Source organism: Arachis hypogaea, chromosome 15 (assembly GCF_003086295.3).
Source record: "Arachis hypogaea cultivar Tifrunner chromosome 15, arahy.Tifrunner.gnm2.J5K5, whole genome shotgun sequence".
Classification (NCBI taxonomy): Eukaryota; Viridiplantae; Streptophyta; class Magnoliopsida; order Fabales; family Fabaceae; genus Arachis; species Arachis hypogaea.
In genome coordinates, this window is record NC_092050.1 from 90,898,156 (window position 1) to 90,904,747 (window position 6,592).

General features: G+C 36.9%; 1 non-coding gene across 1 annotated transcript; it reads right to left on the bottom strand.

Annotated features, from left to right (window-relative positions):
- Positions 1-4,783: 4,783 nt before the first annotated feature.
- On the bottom strand, positions 4,784-4,891 carry LOC112752423 (small nucleolar RNA R71). Its single transcript, XR_003176861.1, has one exon. It is a non-coding gene; the product is annotated as a small nucleolar RNA R71 (small nucleolar RNA).
- Positions 4,892-6,592: the final 1,701 nt, after the last annotated feature.

The window sequence follows — 6,592 nt, forward strand, 5'->3', positions numbered from 1 at the left end:
TTAATTCCATTCGATTCCTTGATGTATTTGTTGAGTGATTTCAGGTTCATAAGGCAAGTATTGGATGGAAGAAGTGAAAAGAAAAGCATGCAAAGTGGAGAATTCATGAAGAAATGAGCATTTGGAGAATTGAGGGCCACGCGCACGCGTCATTCTGATGCCAGGGCATCGGAGGCTAGTTTCACTAGCCCTTTTTCTTTGTTTTTAATAGGTTTTATGCACTTTCTTGAGTTATAAGTAAGCAAATTGGGTAAAAATTCATGCATACCTAGATTCATCCAAGTATGGTTAATTTGATGCAATTTCATGAGAATTATGTTATAATTACTTGTGTGCTAAGAATGATGAGAATTCTCATGACTTTAGCAAGGCTTTGATGCATATATTGGTTGATGATAGCTGAAAGAAAGCATGGAGGAAGGTTGAAGAAGGAGCTTGGAAAAAGATAAAGAAGAAGCAACGTTGGTGGCCAAGTGGGACCACCAACGTTGCCTCCAATGTTGGAAGAGAAGCAGAGCAAGACTCTGCATGAATAATTGATGCTCACATTGGAGGGAGCATTGGACATCCAACGTTACTGATGAGCGGATAATTTATACGCTTTTTGGCATTATTTTTAGTATGTTTTTAGTAGGATCTAGTTACTTTTAGGGATGTTTTCATTAGTTTTTATGTTAAATTCACATTTCTAGACTTTACTATGAGTTTGTGTGTTTTTCTATGACTTCAGGTATTTTCTGGCTGAAATTGAGGGACTTGAGCAAAAATCAGATTCAGAGGTTGAAGAAGGACTGCTGATGCTGTTGGATTCCGACCTCCCTGCACTTAATGTGGATTTTCTGGAGCTACTGAACTCAAAATTGTGCGCTTCCAAATACGTTGGAAATTAGACATCCAGGGCTTTCCAGAAATATATAATAGTCCATACTTTGGCCGAGTTTAGACGATGCAAAAGGGCGTTGAACGCCAGTTCTACGCTGCAGTCTGGAGTTAAACGCCAGAAACACGTCACGAACCAGAGTTGAATGCCAGAAACACGTTACAACTTGGCGTTCAACTCCAGAAAGAGCCTCTGCACGTGTAACATTCAAGCTCAGCCCAAGCACACACCAAGTGGGCCCCGGAAGTTGATTTATGCATCAATTACTTATCTCTCTAAACCCTAGTAACTAGTTTAGTATAAATAGGACTTTTTACTATTGTATTAGACATCTTATGATTTTTAGTTCATCTTAGGATCATATTGATCACGTTTGGGGCTGGCCATTCGGCCATGCCTGGACCTTCATCACTTATGTATTTTTAACGGTAGAGTTTCTACACTCCATAGATTAAGATGTGGAGCTCTGCTGTTCTTCATGAATCAATACAAAGTACTACTGTTTTTCTATTCAATTCAACTTGTTCCGCTTCTAAGATATTCATTCGCACTTCAACATGAATGTGATGAACGTAACAATCATCATCATTCCCCCACGAACGCGTGCCTGACAACCACTTCCGTTCCACCTTAGATTGAATGATTATCTCTTGGATCTCTTAATCAGAATCTTCGTGCTGTAAGCTAGATTGATGGCGGCATTCATGAGAATCCGAAAAGTTTAAACCTTGTCTGTGGTATTCCGAGTAGGATTCTGGGATTGAATGACTGTGACGAACTTCAAACTCGCGAGTGCTGGGCGTAGTGACAGACGCAAAAGGAGGGTGAATCCTATTCCAGTATGATCGAGAACCTCAGATGATTAGCCGTGCTATGACAGAGTATTTGGACCATTTTCACAAGAGGATAGGATGCAGCCATTGACTGCGGTGATGCCTCCAGATGATTAGCCATGCAGTGACAGCGCATCGGACCATTTTCACAGAGAGGATGAAAAGTAGCCATTGACAATGGTGATGTTCTTAAATAAAGCCAGCCATGGAAATGAGTAAGACTGATTGGATGAAGACAGCAGGAAAGCAGCAGTTCAGAGGAACGAAAGCATCTCCATACGCTTATCTGAAATTCCCACCAATGCTATACATAAGTGTTTCTATCTTTATTTTCTATTTATTTATTATAAATTTTCGAAAATACTATAACTATTTGATATCCGCCCGACTGAGATTTACAAGGTGACCATAGCTTGCTTCAAGCCGACAATCTCCGTGGGATCGACCCTTACTCACGAAAGGTTTATTACTTGGACGACCCAGTGCAATTGCTGGTTAGTTGTATCGAAGTTGTGAATGAAAAATGATTTATTAAGACGTGCGTACAGAGTTTTTGGCGCCGTTGCCTGAGATCACAATTTCGTGCACCAAGTTTTTGGCGCCGTTGCCGGGGATTGTTCGAGATTGGACAACTGACGGTTCATCATGTTGCTCAGATTGGGTAATTTTCTTCTTATTTTATTTTCAAAAAAGTTTTCAAAAAAAAAAATTTTTTTTCTAAAATCTTTCAAAAATTTTCCCTTTGTTTTAGAAAATTATTTCAGAATTTTTAAGAATGAATTCTAGTGTTTCATTAAGCATGTTGAAGCCTGGCTGGCTGTAAAGCCATGTCTAATTCTTTTGGATAGGGGCTTCCAACCATCAGCATAGAGGCAAGTTAATTTGAATATCAGCTGTTGCTGATCCACCTGCTGTTGTATGACTGATTTGTATCTTCTAAAGCTTGGCTGGCTATTAAGCCATGTCTAACCCTCAGATTGGAGCTTTAGACTAAAGAGCACAAGATTCCTGGAATTCATATTAAAAATTTTGGAATCCTTATTTTTCTTTTTCACATTAATTTTCGAAAAATCCAAAAAAAATCATAAAATAATAAAAATAAAAAAAAATATTTTGTGTTTCTTGTTTGAGTCTTGAGTCAATTTTTAAGTTTGGTGTCAATTGCATTTTTTCTAAAAATTTTTATGCATTTTTCGAAAATTCATGCATTCATAGTGTTCTTCATGATCTTCAAGTTGTTCTTGGTAAGTCTTCTTGTTTGATCTTGATGTTTTCTTGTTTTGTGTCTTTTCTTGTTTTTCATATGCATTCTTGCATTCATAGTGTCTAAACATGAAAGATTTCTAAGTTTGGTGTCTTGCATGTTTTCTTTGCATCAAAAATTTTTCAAAAATATGTTTTTGATGTTCATCATGATCTTCAAAGTGTTCTTGGTGTTCATCTTGACATTCATAGCATTCTTGCATGCATTCATTGTTTTGATCTAAAAATTTTCATGCATTGCATCATTTTCATGTTTTTCTCTCTCATCATAAAAATTCAAAAAAATCAAAAAAATATCTTTCCCTTTTTCTCTCTTAAAATTTCGAAAATTAGATTTGACTTTTTCAAAAATTTTTAAAATCTAGTTGTTTTTATGAGTCAAATCAAATTTTCAAATTAAAAATCTTATCTTTTTCAAAATCTTTTTCAAAAATAAATTCTTTTTCATTTTTCTTATTTATTTTCGAAAATTATAAAAATATTTTTCAAAAATCTTTTTCTTATCTTTATCTCCTAATTTTCGAAAATAACATCATCAATTAATGTTTTGATTCAAAAATTTCAAGCTTGTTACTTGCTTGTTAAGAAAGATTCAAACTTTAAGTTCTAAAATCATATCTTGTGATTTCTTGTGAGTCAAGTCATTAATTGTGATTTTAAAATTCAAATCTTTTTCAAAACTAAATCCAATCATATCTTTTGAAAAATATCTTTTTATCTTATCTTTTTCAAAATCATATCTTTTTCAAAAATTTGATTTTAAAATATCTTTTCTAACTTCTTATCTTCTTATCTTTTCAAAATTGATTTTCAAATTTGTTTCAACTTACTAACTAACTTTTTGTTTGTTTCTTATCTTTTTCAAAACTACCTAACTAACTCTCTCTCTCTAATTTTCGAAAATATCTCCCTCTTTTTCAAAAATTCTTTTCAATTAACTAATTATTTTAATTTTTTATTTTAATTTTATTCTTAATTTTCGAAAATTACTAACCTTTTTCAAAAACTAATTTCAAAAATCACTAACCATTTTTCAAAAATAATTTTCGAAAATCCTCTTCATCTCTCATCTCCTTCTATTTATTTATTCGCCTACTAACACTTCTCTCCCATCCAAAAATTCGAACACTACCTCCCTCTCTGTGTTCGAGTTTTTCCTCTTCTCTTCTTTACATTACATTCTTTTCTTCTTTTACTCACACAGGGGAACCTCTATACCTGGGCAAAAAGGATCCCTATTATTATTATTATTTTTCTGTTCCCTCTTTTTCATATGAGCAAGAGCAAGGACAAGAATATTCTTGTTGAAGCAGATCCAGAACCTGAAAGGACCCTGAAGAGGAAACTAAGAGAAGCTAAATTACAACAATCCAGCAAGCACCTTTCAGAAATTTTCGAATAGGAAGAGGAGATGGCAGCCGAAAATAATAATAATGCAAGGAGAATGCTCGGTGACTTCACTGCACCTAATTCCAATTTACATGGAAGAAGCATCTCCATCCCTATCATTGGAGCAAACAATTTTGAGCTGAAACCTCAATTAGTTTCTCTGATGCAGCCGAACTGCAAGTTCCATGGACTTCCATCTGAAGATCCTTTTCAGTTCTTAACTGAATTTTTGCAGATCTGTGATACTGTTAAGACTAATGGAGTAGATCCTAAAGTCTACAGGCTCATGCTTTTCCCTTTTGCTGTAAGAGACAGAGTCAGAGTGTGATTGGACTCTCAACCCAAAGATAGCCTGAACTCTTGGGATAAGCTGGTCACGGCTTTCTTAGCGAAGTTCTTCCCTCCTCAAAAGCTGAGCAAGCTTAGAGTGGATGTTCAAACCTTCAGACAGAAGGAAGGTGAATTCCTCTATGAAGCTTGGGAGAGATACAAGCAACTGACCAAAAAGTGTCCTTCTGACATGCTTTCAGAATGGACCATCCTGGATATATTCTATGATGGTCTATCTGAATTAGCTAAGATGTCATTGGATACTTCTGCCAGTGGATCTATTCACCTAAAGAAAATGCCTGCAGAAGCTCAAGAACTCATTGACATGGTTGCTAATAACCAGTTCATGTACACTTCTGAGAGGAATCCTGTGAGTAATGGGACGCCTCAGAAGAAGGGAGTTCTTGAAATTGATACTCTGAATGCCATATTGGCTCAGAATAAAATATTGACTCAGCAAGTTAATATGATTTCTCAGAGTCTGAATGGAATGCAAGCTGCATCCAACAGTACTCAAGAGGCATCTTTTGAAGAAGAAGCTTATGATCCTGAGAACCTTGCAATAGCAGAGGTGAATTACATGGGTGAACCCTATGGGAACACCTATAACCCCTCATGGAGAAATCACCCAAATTTCTCATGGAAGGATCAACAAAAGTCTCAACAAGGCTTTAATAATGGTGGAAGAAACAAGTTTAACAGTAGTAAACCTTTTCCATCATCCACTCAGCAATAGACAGAGAATTCTGAGCAAAATATTTCTAATTTAGCAAACTTAGTCTCTGATCTATCTAAGGCCACAGTGAGTTTCATGAATGAAACAAGGTCTTCCATTAGAAATTTGGAAGCACAAGTAGGCAAGCTGAGTAAGAAGATCACTGAAACTCCTCATAGTACTCTCCCAAGCAATACAGAAAAAAATCCAAAAGGAGAGTGCAAGGCCATTGAAATGACCATCATGGCCGAAACCACAAAAGAGAAGGAGGACGTGAATCCCAAGGAGGAAGACCTCCTGGGACGTCTAGTGATCAATAAGGAGTTTCCCTTTGAGGAACCAAAGGAATCTGAGGCTCAACTAGAGACCATAGAGATTCCATTAAACCTCCTTATGCCATTCATGAGCTCTGATGAGTATTCCTCTTCTGAAGAGAATGAGGATGTTATTGAGGAGCAAGTTACCAAGTACCTTGGTGCAATCATGAAGCTGAATGCCAAATTATTTGGTATTGAGACTTGGGAAGATGAACCTCCCTTGTTCACCAATGAACTAAGTGATCTGGATCAACTGACATTGCCTCAGAAGAAACAGGATCCTGGAAAGTTCCTAATACCTTGTACCATAGGCACCATGATCTTTGAAAAGGCTCTGTGTGACCTTGGTTCAGGGATAAACCTCATGCCCCTCTCTGTAATAGAGAAACTGGGAATCTTTGGGGTACAAGCTGCTAAAATCTCATTAGAGATGGCAGACAATTCAAGAAAACAGGCTTATGGACAAGTAGAGGATGTGTTAGAAAAGGTTGAAGGCCTTTACATCCCTGCTGATTTCATAGTCCTAGATACTGGGAAGGATGAGGATGAATCCATCATCCTTGGAAGACCCTTCCTAGCCACAGCAAGAGCTGTGATTGATGTTGACAGAGGCGAACTAGTCCTTCAAGTGAATGAGGACTCCCTTGTGTTTAAAACTCAAGGTCATCCTTCTATAAACATGGAAAAGAGGCACAGTAAGCTTCTCTCAAAACAGAGTCAACCAGAGCCCCCACAGTCAAACTCTAAGTTTGGTGTTGGGAGGCCAAAACCAAACTCTAAGTTTGGTGTTGAACTCCCACATCCAAACTCTAAGTTTGGTGTTGGGGAGTCTCAACAATGCTCTGAACATCTGTGAGGCTCCATG